The sequence below is a fragment of the Suricata suricatta genome, chromosome 2 (assembly GCF_006229205.1).
Source record: "Suricata suricatta isolate VVHF042 chromosome 2, meerkat_22Aug2017_6uvM2_HiC, whole genome shotgun sequence".
Lineage (NCBI taxonomy): Eukaryota > Metazoa > Chordata > Mammalia > Carnivora > Herpestidae > Suricata > Suricata suricatta.
Window position 1 is genome coordinate 129318439 of NC_043701.1, and position 17400 is coordinate 129335838.

Consider the following 17400-nt stretch of genomic DNA (forward strand, 5'->3'; position numbering starts at 1 on the left):
TACATTTGTGGGCCCAGCTCTGGATTCTCTATTCTATTCCATTGGTCTATGTGTCTGTTTTTGTGCCAATACCATACTGTCTTAATGATGACAGCTTTGTAGTAGAGGCTAAAGTCTGGGATTGTGATGCCTCCCGTTTTGGTTTTCTTCTTTTCGATTATTTCAAATAATGGCATATAACCATCCTAATAAACAGGAGATCATCCATAAAAGGAATTTAATGAAATGATTCTGGATCATTAATAAAATGAATTCAATGAAATGATTCTGAAGCATGAATTAATGCTCAAACTTTCTAGAGAAGATGGCAAAGAGAATATTGTAGGCAGCAAAATTTCAAAGTAGAAAACCAAGTGAACAGAACTAGAAACAAGCACCATGGAGAAATAAAAATCATAATCAATGTGCCTGACAGGAATTTATACTTGTAACTGCAAGGTAACTACAAAGACTTGTACTATACTAGGTGCCAATAAAGTATGAGGATGATAAAGGTAAAGAAAAATAAGACCGCTGAGATAAGATTAGAGATTAAGTTTACTCCCTCCAAGAAAACAATGGAAAGAAAAATAAGGAAGAATTAATATGCTAGAATTTAATGCAAGGTAAATCATTTCAGTACTGAATGCAATACTTTACAATTATTTAGTTATAAGACTGTATACGAAGTTCTTCTGATTTGTTATAGGTATTGTCCAAAGAATCATAGCCAATCAAAACTAAGTCCAAGGGGAACCTCTGGCAGAGACGAAATAAAAAAATGGTGGGTTTCTTATAGTAGAAATGCTGTCTTATTCATCCTTTGGACCTAACACTATTGACAAAGCAGATATTCTATATGTGTATATATATTTTTTTAATTTTATGCATAAAGGACATCATCTACAGACTATTTTTGAAAATAAATTATAACATTAAAAAGTCATTGAATATAATGTTGTCATTTCTAGAATGAAATATATGTGAATAAAATAAAAATATTAATTACATACTTTATCCATGAATTTACTACTTACTGTCATATTGTTCTCCAATTTGGAAAGCAACTTATATGTGATAATTTCTAGAATAAGGAAGCTGAGTTCCAGATATCATTAATGATTTGAACAGTGTTATAGGTAAAGGAATATGAAAGGAACTCATGACCTGTAGATACCAGAAACCATATTCTATCCACTTTATCACTAGATTATCCAGAACCTTGATTTCATGTTTCTTTAATTTGTTCTTTCTTGTCTTCTTTTATCAGTGTATATTCTATTTTACAAGTTTCTCTCCACCCTTCCCCTCAAAAACAAATAAATATACAATTTCTAACTTAAGTTAGGCTTGTTTCTTCATAGATGGAATTTTAAGTCATTAAAAAGACACAAGGAAAAACATAAAAACATATAAAATAATAGCAACGTAGTTTAGTATAAGCCAAAGACTTTTGTAACTAGAAAGTTAAAAAAATAAGTAGAAAATAAAAATAAAACATTTAACTGTAGGATCCTATGTACAGTAACTGAAGAATTAGTTACGTTTATCTCCATATCTGTGTGGATTCATATATTAATGACAATATTCAAGATTACTTTTCTGATAATATTTATTAGTGGGTTTCTGTTTTAGATTTTATTCAGATGTTTTTAAAGCATAATAATCTCAACATAGAAAGGAAAGGCAGAAGTTTCTACTTTTTATATATATTTGAAGCCAATTAACTGTGGCTTCAGATTTTAAAATCTTGTTTCCCTTAAAGCAAGTATTTACAAATACTATATTTTATGTGTGTGTTATAGGCTTTTCATTGCAAGAAGATTAGAAAAATGATTAGAGTTTCAGTAAACATTAAAAAAAATGAAGAAATTCACAATAAAATTAGAAGTAGTCCATGGAGCAGCCATGTATGCATACAACTGTCCGTCTGTAAGGACTGTAGAGGGAAAAGTGAAAGGAAAAGAGTAAGTGAGAATGAACTGTTAAGAAATAGGTATGATAATGCAGAATTATATGCAGCCTTCTTTGAGGCTTAGACGGGTCTAGAATTAAATATACCTTCAGAGCGGCCACTGGTTACTGTGGGTCTCAAAGGCCCCAAAGCTCTGTTTTAATTCTTATCCTTTATTGTGTGAGACAGGAGGCAAGAGGTGCAGCCCTTACTTAATATCCACCAGTTGTACCACCTATTCCTTCCAAGACTTCAGGTACCTCATCTGTCAAGTATTAGGTACCAACAGATCTCCAGCCATGTCCCTATAGAATATTCAATAATTTTGTGAATGCGATCACAGTGTATTGTTACTAAAACCAAATAAGATTTAAGTGGGGAAAATCTTAATGAATAAAAATTTCTTAATATGAAGTGTTCTTTCATATATTTTCTTCAAGTGTATTATCTCCTTCTGTTGTTTTTTCCTTAATGGTTATTTATTTATTTTGAGAGAGCGAGAGAGAGAGAGAGAGCATACTTGCACATGATCAGGGGAGGGGCAGAGAGAGAGAGAGAGAGAGAGAGAGTGAGGGAATACCAAGCAGGTTCTGTGGCTCCAGCACAGAGTCAAACCCAGGGCTTGATCTCTTGAACCTGAGATCATGACCTGAGCCAAAATCAAGAGCTGGACACTTAACCAAGTAACCTCTCTTCTGTTTATTTCTCTATTTTTTCTATATCTTAGTAGTGACAGGCAGTATGATATAGTCATTCACTGTCCTGAACCTGGAGTCAGACTGTCTAGGTGTGAATCAAGCCCTGCCCATTCACTACCTACAAATCCTGGTAAAATTACTTAATGCCCTTATGTGTCAATTTCCTCATTTATAAAATGACGATTGCACAAGTGCTTCCTGACCCGTCATGAGGATTAGTGGAGGCTGTACATATCAAGCACTAGAACAGTGCCTGCTAAGCACTGTCATAAACAATAGCTTACAGCAGGAACATGCTTGGCATAAGACACTTATTTTAAATTCACATGTAAATATTGCATATTGATTCACAAAGAGTACCATGGCTTTTAGGTGCTTTGTAAAAAGAAAGGAACATTACCAGATATTGTTAGGATATATTATTTCAGTAAAGGGAAGCAAGATGTTTAAGCTTCTATAGTATGCTACTTTTTATCAAAGAAAGGAGAAATAGTAATACATATATGAATAGAGTTATAGTTATATCTATTTTAAAAAAGAAAAGATAAGCAAAAAATAAAAGATGGTGATACCCACAAAACAGATATAGCTCTCATAGCTCTCCAAATGTGCTTTACTTTGAGGTTTTGACTTTGTAACTATAATAATGTTTTAAATAATTATTAAACAAAGTTAACTCAAACTAAAAAAAATAATTCATAGAAACAAAAAGCAATGAAACAAGAGAATATAACTGTGCATGAATTGATATAAATTATTTTTAAGTAGCATGAACCAAGAACTTTAATAAATCTTAAATTGTTCTTATAATTACATTGTTAATATTATTACTGTTGTTATTCATTTTTTTAGTTTATTTATTTATTTTGAAAAAAAAGAGGAGAGGGAGAGCATGTGGGGGGTGAAGGCAGAGAGAGAGAGGGAGAGAGAGAGATTCCCAAACAGGATCATCACTATCAGCACAGAGCCCAACATGGGGCTCAACCCACAAAGTGTGATATCATGACCTGGGCCAAAACCAAGAGTTGGATGCTTAACTGACTGAGCCTCCAGGCACCCTATTACCACTCTTATTCTAAAGAAATTCTTAAATTATTGTATATATGTAGTCATATTAAACTAAGATTTTCAGCTTAAGAGAAAAGAGATAAACATACCAAATGAAAGAATTATAAGCAAAACCTCATAAACTGAAATTTGAATTGGAAATACAGCAAGTATGGAAATATCAATATAAACATATAAAGTTTTCCTCTTTTAAAATGTTTCTACAGAAAAGTCTTAGAAATAGAGACCAATTAAGTAGCAATGAGCTTACCCAGTGTCCAAATTGTGGACTATGAACACCATTTCCCACAAAAGGTACCAAGATGTCTTAAAGACATGGCTATTTCCTGGTTTGGGCAGAAAATAGAAGAGAAGATTTTGGGACGGTTTGTCACACCAAAAAGTGAGGGTGCATCAATGACCAGAGAGATCATTTCAAAAGAACTTAGGAAGGAAATGGAAGAGATTCCTATCCTTCCTTTCACCACAGAGAAGGCAACCATGAGTATGCTCAGGCTTCAGAAGAGGCTTGCCCTCAGTTTCCTTCTCTGTGGCAAAAAGACAGTATGGTTGGACCAAAATAAGACCAGTGAAATTGCCAGTGCCAACTCCTGTCAGCATGTCCGGAAACTGATCAAAGATGGGCTGAGCATCTGAAAGCCTATGAGGGTCCATTCTGGGCTCAGTGCTGGAAAAACATCTTGGCCCTCCGGGAGGGCAGGCATATGGACATTAGTAAGAGAAAAGGTACTGCCAATGCTCAAATGCCGGAGGAGGTGACCTGGATGAGGACGGTGAAAATTCTATACCAGCTACTCAGAAGATACCTGGATCTAAGTCAATTGACCACCATATGTATCACAGCTTGTCCCTGAAAGTGAAGGGGGATGTGTTCAAAAGCAAGTGAATCCTCCATGGAACACATTCACAAGCAGAAGGCACACAAGATTTGCAAGAAGCTTCTGGCTGACCAAGGTGAGGTCTGTAGGGCTAAGAACAAGGAAGCATGCAAACACCATGAAGCGTGGCTCAAGGCAAAGAAGGAGGAAATCATCAAGACTCTGTCCGCAGAGGAAGAGACCAAGAAATAAAACTCCCTTTCTTTTGTCTGTACATAGTGGCCTCAGCAATTACACAAGTTATTCAATAAAACAAACATTTATCTGCCTCAAAAAATATTGAAGAAATTCCTATTGGCAAAGATGAGACAAATTCAAGATCATAAAGAAAAATAACTGCAGTGGATTGAAAAACATCAAATATGAGAAGATCCCTGAGGTTATAACAATACCTAAAAACAACTCAATGATTATCTCTAGAGAATTTTAGAAAACTGACCTATTATTCTGAAAACTTAAAGGGAGATAATCAGGTATTTTTTTTTCTGCCTTTCCTGTATGTGCCTCTGTTGAAAGCTATCTGAACTCACCCAGTTGAGTGAAAATTCCTGGTGAGGGTACAGCAAGTATGCATGGTCTCTTGCCACCAGGCAGCAACCAATATCTAACCTCTTGTAACTTTCATTTCTGCTTGGGCACCAAACCTCGGAGTGCTTTGCTGATTAGTGTCAGGAGCAGCCTGTCCCTCTGCCTGTCCCTAAGGTGTGATTGCACCTGGTCAGAGAAAAGATGTATAAACTAGATACACCCTAATACGATGAAGGCAAGCAACATATAATTTTCCTCCTACCTGAGCAATTAACTGATAACTCACATTTTCTATGCCCAGATGTAGTTGCAAAAGTCACTATTGCAATAAAATGTATCATCCGTCTTTGGGACTGTGAGAGCAGGCATTATATCTCCTGGGGATCCTGTTTTTCTGGGAACTTTCTCTTAGAATTATAAACAGCCTAATGACCCTTACTCAACAATGCTGCTGGCCTCATGGTTAAAGGTTGCTTTCTTCGTGCTATACCTAAGGTTTTGTACAAAAATACCTGCCCTTCCCATATGATAGCATGAGTACCTGTAGTTCAGTTTTTTATGGCATCCATTACTACTAAGATTAGAATTGTAACTTCTGCAGAAACCATGTTCTGGAAAAATGTGCTGAAAAAATTACCTATGAAAAATCATTTACTAAACACACTTGCTCTTTCTGCTCCTTGTGCCTTTCACAATAAATAAAGCTAGAGAATCAGACAGAGCAGAGATGCCTGCCTAGTGATCAGAAAGAAACTTTAGGCTCTCTCACCCTCTCATACCGACACTGTCCATCCTTCAGGAAACCCTGGACCTGCTGGAGCAGGACTCCAGCATGCCTCAATATAAATACTTGATATAGTAAAGTTATTCTTTATAGAAGAATTACAGCCAATAAGTGAAAAAGGAATGCTGGAATTAGAATCTTACTATTTTGCAATGCCCATTGAACAAATTGATCTATGTAATAATCATCAGTAACAGATAAACTATCAGGTGAAAAACTGATTGGAAGTTAAATTTATAATGGATGAATAAGGGGGCACCTGGGTGGCTCACTTGGTTAAGTGTCTGACTTAGGCTCAGGTCATGATCTCCCAGTTGGTGAGTCTGAGCCCTGTATCAGGTTCTGTGCTGACAACTCAGAGCCTGGAGCCTGCTTTGGATTCTGTCTCCATTTCTCTCTGCCCCTCTCCATCCTGATCGTGCACCATCTCTCTGTGTGTCTCTCTCAAATATAAATAAACATTAAAATTTTTTTAAGTTTTACAATGGATGAATTGGGCCAATCACATAAAAACCTGTAGATTAACCTAAGATTAGAATAAAGAGATATTAGACACTATGGGCTCTTTAGTGTGATGCACCAGAAGAAACCCAACATCCTCAATGAAGTATTCTTGCCAAAACATCAAATTGAGATCTGATTAAACTTTTATGTCTAGATATAGCTTATAGAAACTAGAGGTCAGAGGAAATTTTTACATGCTATCATGGAGATGCACGTAGGAAAATACAGAATGTGGGAAATTGCACAAAACAAATAACCCAGTTCCTTTAACAAAGTACAAGAGCAAAATGGAGAGAAGAGATTAAATTTTAAAGGAGATTTTAGATGAAATGCAAAGTGAGGATCTAGTTTCTACTCTAATTATAAAAAAAGCAGCCAAATATGTATCTTGTGTGCATGCATTCTGAATTTGATGTTGATTGGTATTTGATTTGAAGTCATCAAATTTTTGCTAACTTTTTAGAACGGAATAATGACATCACAGCAATACTTTTTTTTTAACTTCTTATCTTTTAGAGTTACATATAGGTGGATATATGATGCCTGGTATTTACTTCAAAATAATCCATGAGGGTGAAGTGATAATTGGGGGTATAAATAAATAAAGTTTGACTATGTGCTAATAATTTTTGACACTGACACTGGGTGATAGGTACAGGGAAGTTCATTTCATGATTCTCTCTACTTTTGTATATGTTTGAAAATTTATATAATAGAATGCTTAAAAATAAAAACTATTATTAAAGCACAGAATTAAATACAAAAATTCCTGTTGAATTTTTATCATGTTTCATTTATATTATCTGAATTTATATACAGATTAATTTAGCCTATTGAGTCTTCCAATCCAGAAACATATTATCTCTCTACATTTTGTTCCTCAGCAACATTCTTCTTATCATTGCTGCTTTTGTTTCTACTTTCTTGGTATAGATTGTATACACTACTTAAGCTTAGTCAGAGGTAATCATAATTCACGAAACTTTTTCTGTTTTACCAGTTTATAACTGTTTTTCTGTTTCACTAACAATAATCAGTTTGAAAACAAATAGAAAGTAATTGCTTTTATGTATGTAACTTTTTAACTTTCCTGTTTACTGTTTTTCTGCTCCTAACAACTTTTCAGTCTACTATCTCATGTTCTAATATCTGATTTTCAAGCAAATCTATATAATTTCTTTGATATTGAAGGTGGACAATCCATAATACACAAATAAATGATAATTTTTCTCATCTCTTTAAGAAAACAGTTGCTGTGGAATGAATTGAAAAGGATGATACCTTTTCACTTGTTTCCTGAAGTCCATATTTCAGGAGGTTGCATATATTATGTTTCTGCCCAACTTGTAATTAATATAAAATTATAAAGTTTGACTATGTGCTCACGATGACTTGGCACCATGATTTAAATTTTCAACTCATTCTATCATCAATTATAGTTCAGAGAACATCATCAATATCTAATAGTTGAGAATATCTATCCCCAACACATATCAAAATATGTATGGCAATACCACTGGAAGATTAGTTAAGAGAAGGATATCTTGGGGCGCTAGGTGGTTCAGTGAGCCAAGTGTCTGATCTTGATTATGGCTCTGGTCATGATCCCAGGGTTATGGGATCAAGCTCTACATCAGGCTCTGCACTGAGTGTGGAGCCTGCTTAAGATTCTCTCTCTCTCTCTCTCTCTCTCTCTCTCTCTCTCTCTCTCTCTCTGCCCTCACCCCTGCTCATGCTCTCTCTTTCTCTCTCTTCTTTTCAAAATTAAAAAATAAAAAAATAAAAGAGAAGGCCTTCTTGATTTTTATTTTCAGGCTGATGAAATAAGATGATTAAACTAATAAGAACCCAAACTATCCTTTGTCATAAAGTGGAAATGGAGAAGTTTATCAGAGAAAATGACTAAGAGTTTTAAGACCAATTTCAAAACATCAACATGAATTTTGTTTTGTTCTGTTTTGTTTTACATAAGGGATGCATCTTGTAGAGAAGATACATTACTATTACAGAAGACATTATCTTGGCTTCACGACACATAGCACATCTGGGAGTTGTCTGCTGGAAAGCCTTGGCTAGAAGCTCTATCAGATGGCCTTAAATTGATTGTGGTATTGAAAAGTCTAAAGGAAGTTAGTGCATGTCACCTGGCAGGCTGCTTGGCATAAACTGCCTAAGACACCAAATTTTCCCAAGGAAAAAGACAAAAAAAAAGTTATATCAGGATTCCATATTGATTTGCATTATGAAATCAAAACTTTTCCCTTCAGTATACTGCATCTCACATTGGTTTTAAATGCTTTTGCTTCGACCTCAAGCCTCTGCAGTGACAATGTGATTCCATGCCAGTTTTTTTTTTGCATCACACAAGCTGCCAGATACAATTATTTATGACAACAGGTCCACATTTGTCTCAGTCAAGTTATGGTATTCACAGACAAGAATCTTATCCAAGCTGTTACCATTGCACCTCATCTGTTTTAATGTATGTTTAGGAGGAAAGGTCAGTGTAGACTTCCAAAGAGGCCCTGAAATGGATTTTTGAAAATCTTGACCAATAATTATTACTTGGTTTTTCATTGACCAGTGTTAGAGATGTTCACTCAGAGGTGCTGGCCATGCTTAATACTAGTAAGGTGAAGTTTCATACCTTGTCTAAATCAATTCTATTGAGAATAAACTGACAACTTACAAAATGAATCAGAAAGTATGCTCAGTACTGCTCTAGCTAAGTGTAATAGTCATTCATTTTTTTGTAACTATTCACTTTTAACACTGCAGGGGTTTTTTGCTGGGACTTAGTTCTTGCCTCTGAAGGTTGAATTCGGATAGGTGCCATTTCTGTGAAGTCACATAGCATCCTGTGCGTCTCTCAGGATAGCACTCACTACCCACACTGTAACAAGCCATTTATGTGTATGCCCTTCTGGATTATAAACATTGCAAGTGTAAACATGTATCCTTTCTTTTCTCTTAATTCTACCTCCAACACCTAGAATGAGAATTGGCACAAAATTCGCACACAAGGGCCAGATTACAAACAATCCCTTAGGTCAGGGTTTTCCAAGCCTGCTTCTAATGCCAGCCTTCTTGACGTTGTCATCAAGATTTTTTCTTTAAAGCTATAGGTATTCCAGTAAGGTCCTGAATGAAAGGCACTTGAGGCAAAAAGCCCCCTGAAATGATATCATTGGTAAGAAACAGGAGTAAACAGCCCCAAATACAAGAGTTTGTCTCCAAGCTGCCGCTGCATGTGTTGACAAACAACCCCGAATACGGAGTGGTTTTCCTGAGAATACAAGGCCACGGCCTTCAGGCCCGAACCAAAGTGCCCTCAGAGGAAAATCTCTCAGGTTGGAAGGAAATGAAGGAGCGATAAAAATCCATCTGAAACACTTCTTAGTCAAACAGAGATGGCAAATGGTGAAAAATAAAAACCAGTATTCTGGCTCTTTGGCCCAAAGTTTGAGCATTCATCAGACTTAGTACATACAGTCCCCTTAACTCGTGAGCATATCTTGGGTGGCACAGACTTATGAGTCAGGTGCAGGTACTCTTTCCAGGGACTTTTCATTATTATAGAAGTATCTCCCCTTGAGCCATCTTGAATTTTTCCTTTCAAGAAACACACATTGAGTATATATTATATGTTAATAGTAAATATTTAGAAATGAATGAGATTTCACCATCCTTCAATTGAAAGGATAGTCTATTGGAAACACATATAAATGATTATAATACAATGTATTTATACATCATATGCTTATAGTATATAACCCAAAGTTGCTAATGAGGAAGTTACCAAAATCCCTAAAGAAGGTTTTATAGAGAATATAACATTTGAGGTATATTTTATAGACAATTTCACCTAATAGATAATGGGGAAAGGCTATTCTTATAAGAGAGAATAGTATAAAGAGAGACTTAAGGCATGACTAAAACATGGCTTATTCAGAGTATGATAAATACCTTGGTATGACTGGGTCATAGGTTACATAGCATATTGGAAGTAATGACAAAGTATAGATTTGGACCAGATAGCAAAGGATTTTTGAATCAGGTTATATTCACTGTTTTCCATAACTGCAATTGGCTCCAACTAAAGGACCTGCCAAGTCTTCTTATACAATATGACCCTGCCAACTTCAATGACCCTCAACTCTCTGTCACATCTGATTAGACACAGGGTGATCACCTTTTTCGAGAACAACCAACTCATAAACCAGATAGAAACCTATGAGATGCAATGGTACAAAAGGATCAACTTTGTCTTCTCTAAAATTTCAAATTGAAAATATTGTAAGAATAAACTGATTTGGAGTGAAGCTGAAAGAGTCACAAAGTACCATGTAGGCTTTGAAGACAATATGGCAATCCAACTCCATAGGAAGCAAACATTATACATACGCTAGAGCTTGGAGGCAGAACAGAGACAAACACAAGAAAGGTGATACAGATGGAAAATAGCAAAGTGCAAGGCATTGAAATGAAGCTACTTCCCTTTCCAATAAGGTTCTTGTTCTTCTTGACAGCTGATTATTTTATTTTATCTAACAGCAAAATGAATCAAATCAGAAGAACTTTGTGTGTCATGAGGATGAATCTGCTGTTTCACCAAAGGTGACGGTGACCTATTCAAAGAATTTAAGCAGAACAATAACATAACCAAATGAGTGGTAGTGTTTTAGAGAGGGGGTAGGACCATTCTAGAATTGACCTTCATGTAATTCCACCAAAGACTTACCAAATCTCAAAAAAAAAAAAAAAGACGAAGTAATTCTTTTCTCTTTACCTTATCCCTTAGCATGGGATAACCTTTTAATTTTGTTAGCCACACAAGATAGGGACCATGTGTATTAGAATACTGGCTTTTTATCTCTTTTTGAGAGACAATAACTTGCATTTCAGTGTTTAAAGGAAAGTGAGCCTGAATGATTCAGCATCAATAAAGATTGGTCCACAAACTAAATTTCCAAAGGTGAAAGGTATTTAAAATAATTGTTTTGCCCACTCAAAGAATGTGATGAATTAAATTCAAGTTAACAAATAATCTGTATAGTTGCCAAAACACTAGTAGGGGGCCCTTGGATAGTGAGAGCATGGTTACTATGTTTTATAATACATCTGTATTGTCTTTATACTGGAAAAGAAATAAGCTTAAAGGACAGTTTAAAACATATATTTCATTTCATTTTTTAATGTTTTTTTATTTATTTTTGAGAGACAGAGACAGAGAGGGAGACACAGAATCTGAAGCAGGCTCCAGGCTTTGAGCTAGCTGACAGTAAGAGCCCGTCGTGGGGCTGGAACCCACAAACCATGAGATATGACCTGAGCCAAAGCTGGACGCTCAACCAACCAAGCCACCCAGGTGCCCCAATATATTTCATTTCTATCAAACAAAACATTTGAAGTTTTAGTTTTCTAGATAAATCTATCTAGGTATCTTTCTAGGTAAAAAGCTATCTATTAATGTTTGCTATTATTTTTCACATGATTTAAAGACTTTGGTTTGGATTCAAGGAAGACAAAAAAGTTATAAAAGTACACTGATGTCAAAGGATCTGGGTTGCATGCAAAGTTCCTGTTCCCATGTCATATTTGAATAGAGCCAGTTACTTCATCTCTCTGGGTTTTAATTTTCTGATATGTAAAATGTGGTTTGGGCAAAATAATCTCAAAATCCTTTCCAATTTATGATTTATGATTCTCTAAGCCTTTATATCACTATTATTTGGTATTACTATAACATTTTCCAAGTTTAACTTACAAAAGCTTGTAAAGCTACTTGAAATTATACAAATCCTCTCAAGCCTTTTAGAAGTATCTACAGAAAACCTACAAAACTTAAGAATTAGGACTAATGGCCTAAACATGTGATAACATGTTTACTTATCCTAGTTTCTCTAGAGAAAAACCTAGCGTACCTCAGAAAGAAACTACCAAGATTGAAAGTTACATATACCAAATCAAAAATGTTTGCATTATTTTAACTAATCCCATAAAGAGAAAAAATACATAGAACTAATGTATACTGTTTCCTTTAAGTGAAAGTCTGGTCTTAAATACAGCCAATGGATAAAAGAAATAATTTATATGACTATCCTATACCTATTCCTAGTTTTTTAATACAAGCACACATTTAGCTATCAGAGGATACAAGCTTGGATCATAAATAAAAAGTTGCCTATTTGGAATATTATAATTTTTAGAGATATAAACACACACATGCATACATATACACATATATGTACACATATATACACAACATACCTCCCCACATCATGTACATATATATCAAGTTCAAGTTTTTCTAATTATTTACTATTAAGTTGCAAACATAAATTTGCAAAGAGCAAAGTATATATTTTTTAGTTTGAAAATTCATTCTAAAGTGTAAGTGATCATAATTAAAACCAAAATCTTGATACAAAAAAAGTGGAAAAACAAATCCATATTTCAGTTCAGAGTATAGTTGGTTTCTTAAGAAAACACATACATAAAATTCTGTTTATTTCATTATAAATTATAAAATCATTCTTTTGAGGAAATATTCCCACACCCCAGTCGTCACCACCATGCCTGTATTGTTGTATGAAACTCATATCTGAAACAGATTGCACGCTTTTATTGCCTCTCCCCCTTAAAACTCATATAATGACAAATGAATACAAATGAGGATAAAGAAGAGATAAGAATAAATGAACAATGTCTACAAGAAAGCATAGACTATACTACAAATAAGTAGAGTCAAGAAAGCGACACCTAAGTCCTTACTGAAGGAAGACCCTATATTTGCATCAGTGTTGAGAGTCTCCAGAAGGTGAGGTAACTAAAACTATGGGGACTGGTTTAAAGTATTAACAGAAAGTGCCAGGTCCACATCCTCAACCCAAGAAACCAAGAGACCATCTGCTGTGGACTCTAGGTTTGTGTCCTCCCTGTCTCCCACCACAAATTCATATGTGGAAGCCCTAATACCCAAAGGAATGGTATTTGGAGGTGAGGTCTTCGGGAGGTAATTAGATCATGAAGATGGAGCTTAATGGGATTAATGCCCATATGAGAAGAGACACAAGAGAGATGATCTTTCTCTCTACCACGTGAGGATACAGCAAGAATATGCCCATCTGCAAACCAGGAAGAGGAACCTCACCAAGAACCCAAACATGCTGGCAACTTGATATCAGACTTTAGCCTCTAAAACTGTGAGAATAAGTTTCTGTTGTGTAAGCCACCAGTCTATGATATTTGTTATATAGTAAGCTTAGGTTGACTAAGACACTACTTTTTTTTTCAGTAGAGAAAAAGAATTATTTTTTATGAATTCAAACATGAGGAGCTAGACCCATGTATAGAGACAAATTGCCAAAACTTGGAAATAAAAAGAAACTCAAATGGGAATGCACATAATAAACTTGGGGACCAACACCCTTCTCCTGCTTTGTCCCCAGAACACCAGTAGCCTTCAGCTCCAGTGAAGGAGGTTGGAGGTCTTGAGGGGGAAATATCTATAATCATGCACGTGGAGATTCTTTAGTGAAAAGGCAAGTTCACTTTTTAATGTGCTCCCACAAAGTCTGCAGCCCAATCCTGGCCCGTACACAAGGAACTTTCTCTTAACTTTTAGTGCCTCACTCATTAATCTGAATATAGTACCAAAACATTCTATATAATATCCTCAAGTTAAAAAAGATGTCACATTTGTAAAAATAAAACAGTATGCAATGAAGAAGGAGAAAAAGAGAACCAAAAAGAGCTTCTGGAGATAACAAATATGATTACCTAAATTAGGGGAGTTAAAGGATCAGAAAACTTTTTCCGCAAAGAGACATATAGCAAATACTGTAAGTTACAGGATTTAGTCTCTAAACTCTGCCATTGGTGGACAAAAGCATCCAGAGAAAATATATAAATGAATGAACATAAATGTTTTCCTTTAGTTACAAAAATTTAACTTTATTTGCACCAGCTGACCTAAGAGCATCATTGTTGGATTTAGTTTAGTGCAATAGTTTGCTGATATCTGATCTAAATTTTTAATAAATATCATCTTTAGAAATAGATGATAGATATATGATAAATAGATAGCTAGATAGCTGATAAAAAACTGTAACATAAGCCTGAGGAAATTGCCTGAAAGTAAAACAAGAAGATAAAGAGATGGGAAAATAAGAGAAAACAACAATAAAGAATCAATTCAGGAAATCTAAAATCTGCCCAATTAAAGTTCGAGAGAGAAGACAGAGAAAATGGAGAGAGGTAATTAAAAGACATAAACAAATTTTTACAGAACCAAAGGACACAAAGCGGTCCATTGAATACTCAGCACAATGAATGACCAAAGGTCCAATCACAGTACAGCCTTTACAATTTCCAAATACCTGGGAATATAAAGTATCACAAAAGCTTACAAAGATTATACCCAAAAGAGTAGAAATCAGAATAGCACCTGATTCTCAACAAGAGTGGGTATGAGAAGACAGTAGAGCAATGGCTGAAGATTCTGAGGGAAAGTGATTTTTAATTTTGAATTGTGTATACAGCCAATTTATTAATTGGTAAAGATAAACCAAAAAAAAATCAGGCATGGAGTTTTTATATCACATGCATCTTTTCTTAGAAATATACTAGAGGATATGTTTCAACAAAATGAGTGGTAACCTGAGAAAATGAACGTTTGAGATCCAGGAAAGGGGATAATGAAGACCGGAAATACTAGGTTAACAGCCATTTTAGATCCTGCTACTATTAGATATTAGAGAAACAGAATGCTGCAAAGTGAAGACATTATCTGAATTACTGAGTGGAAAAATTAAGCACTTGATGAATCTTTTTAAATACTGGGAAAAAGAACTAGCACTATGTACAGACAAAAATTAAGCAAATTTAAGAGATAAGGAGAGAGAATGAAGAAGGAGAGAGAAAATAGAGACAATTCTTAACCTCAAGAAAACCAAAAAGTTAAATGAGAACACAAACGTAATCTAGTACACCACTTAACCCAGCAGCATCATTGCTTACATAGCCATTCTAGGTACTATTTATTTAATACTATTTATTTAATACTGTATTAACATTAGAAGTAGGAAAGTGAGAATGAATATGATAGTAATCTTCAGTTAAAATAGCAAGAAATGAAAATAGCACCAAAATTCAGAAGTATTATGAGAAAAAATATAATAGCCAAAATGAAGTCATTTACTCTGGAAAGAGTAATTGGTAAAGAAGCTGAGGAGTAGCAAATATGGCTGTTTTCAATACCTGTTATCAGTTAATACCATATAATTCATTTGCGGACAAGTGGATAAAATATTCGGAAATAACTGAGTCACCATTGACATCTAGGGACAAAGTACTGGAGAAGGAAAAAAATCACTAAGAGGTAAGCAGATACTTGAAGGAAACACTTCTCCTTTTATTGTATGTGGAGAACCTGTCTGAATACTGGGTCTGTTGTATGAGGATCTGATGTAACTGATAAGGCCTGCACATTCTTTGAGTGGGTGGGATCAGATCTGATGGGGCAAATATTCCTGGTGCCAGCCAACCCCTAGTTAGAAAACCAGATCTTGGGGTGCCTGGGTGGCTCAGTTGGTAGAGCATCTGACTTTGGCTCAGGTGGTGATCTCACGGTTTGTAGGTTTGTTGGAGCCCTGCATCGGGCTCTGTGCTGACAGTTCAGAGCCTGGAGCCTGCTTCAGATTCTGTGTCTCGCTCTCTCTCTGACCCTCCCCTGCTCGCGTTGTCTCTCTCTGTCTCTCAAAAATAAATAAAAGACATAAAAAAAAAAGAAAACCAGATCTAAGAAAGCCAACTCTATGTAAGTAAGATATATTTTATGAGTTATGTTTCTGTTGTTCTTTTTGTGTTGATTCTTATTTTTTAAAAATTTCTTCAAATTTTGTTTAAACTTTCATCTGTGCTACTTGTTCCCAAAAGAGAACATGCCTACTCTTGCACTGAAGTGTCACAGGGGGTGCAGTGTCTGCCTGAAGCCACTGCAAAGATGTTGGTGCTGATCAATGAAAACCCCAAAGAGAGACTACACCTCAGGGAACAAAAGGTCACATGGGTTATCTCCTACTTGCTCTCAGATGTGAAGCCCTCAGAATGGGATTTAGAGATTATCTGGGTATTCTATCAAACTTTCATTAGCTTTTATTCTCTGTTATTTGTCTTCCTAGCACTCCTCTAGTTGGCATTGCTGTGTGTGCCTATGATGTTTATTTTTTACTATCCCATCAACTAGAATGCAAGTCCTCTGATGGTAGACCCTTTGTCTTATTCACTGTTGTATCCTCAGCACAAAGAACAGTGGGCAAACTTGATAAATATTCACTGAGTAAATAAATAAATTCTCAACTCAGGACCAGATAAAGAAATTTTATTTCTAATAAGCACCTGTGGCATTTGCTTCCAGGGACTAAGTCAATTTCTGCCTGAGTCACAATTTTGCCACATGGGGGCTCTGCTTTTAGCCCTGGAAGATTCCTAAGCATTCCCCCTGCACTATTAAGGGAACTATTTTTCAATCAGGATTAAGCATTAACAATACATAGAAGGTTTCCCCGGCCCTTTAACTGAGTCCCCAAACACACTGATGCATTTCCGTGTAATACATGGACCCAGAATTCCTATTCTCTGCCTCTATGTTGCAAACCTGTGCAGAGTTTCTCTTCTCTTAGAAGTTTAATATCTTTTAGGTCTATAGGATAAAATAAAAAACATCAGACTTACTGTTTCAGAAACAAAAAAAAATTAACCAATGGGAAATTATGTTTTTAAATCCAAATCAAGATTTTTATTATCTTTCACCGTCTGGTGGTTGGGAACTTTAATTCTTAATGTTGACAAATTTGTCAGAAACGTAGATTTTAAACTTTACTAGTGTACCCGGCTAAAACTATTCATTTTTTAAAATAGTTTATTGTCATATTGCTTTCCATATAACACCCAGTGCTCTTCCCCACAAGTGCCCTCCTCCATCACCACCACCTCTTTTCCCCC

At 35.4% G+C, this 17400-nt stretch overlaps 1 protein-coding gene and 1 pseudogene across 2 annotated transcripts in view; one reads left to right on the top strand and one right to left on the bottom strand.

Annotated features, from left to right (window-relative positions):
• Window positions 1-17400, bottom strand: part of CTNNA3 (catenin alpha 3) — a 1635386-nt gene that overhangs the window by 919486 nt on the left and 698500 nt on the right. The gene's annotated exons all lie outside the window — the stretch shown is intronic.
• LOC115285459 lies at window positions 4180-4769 on the top strand (annotated as a pseudogene).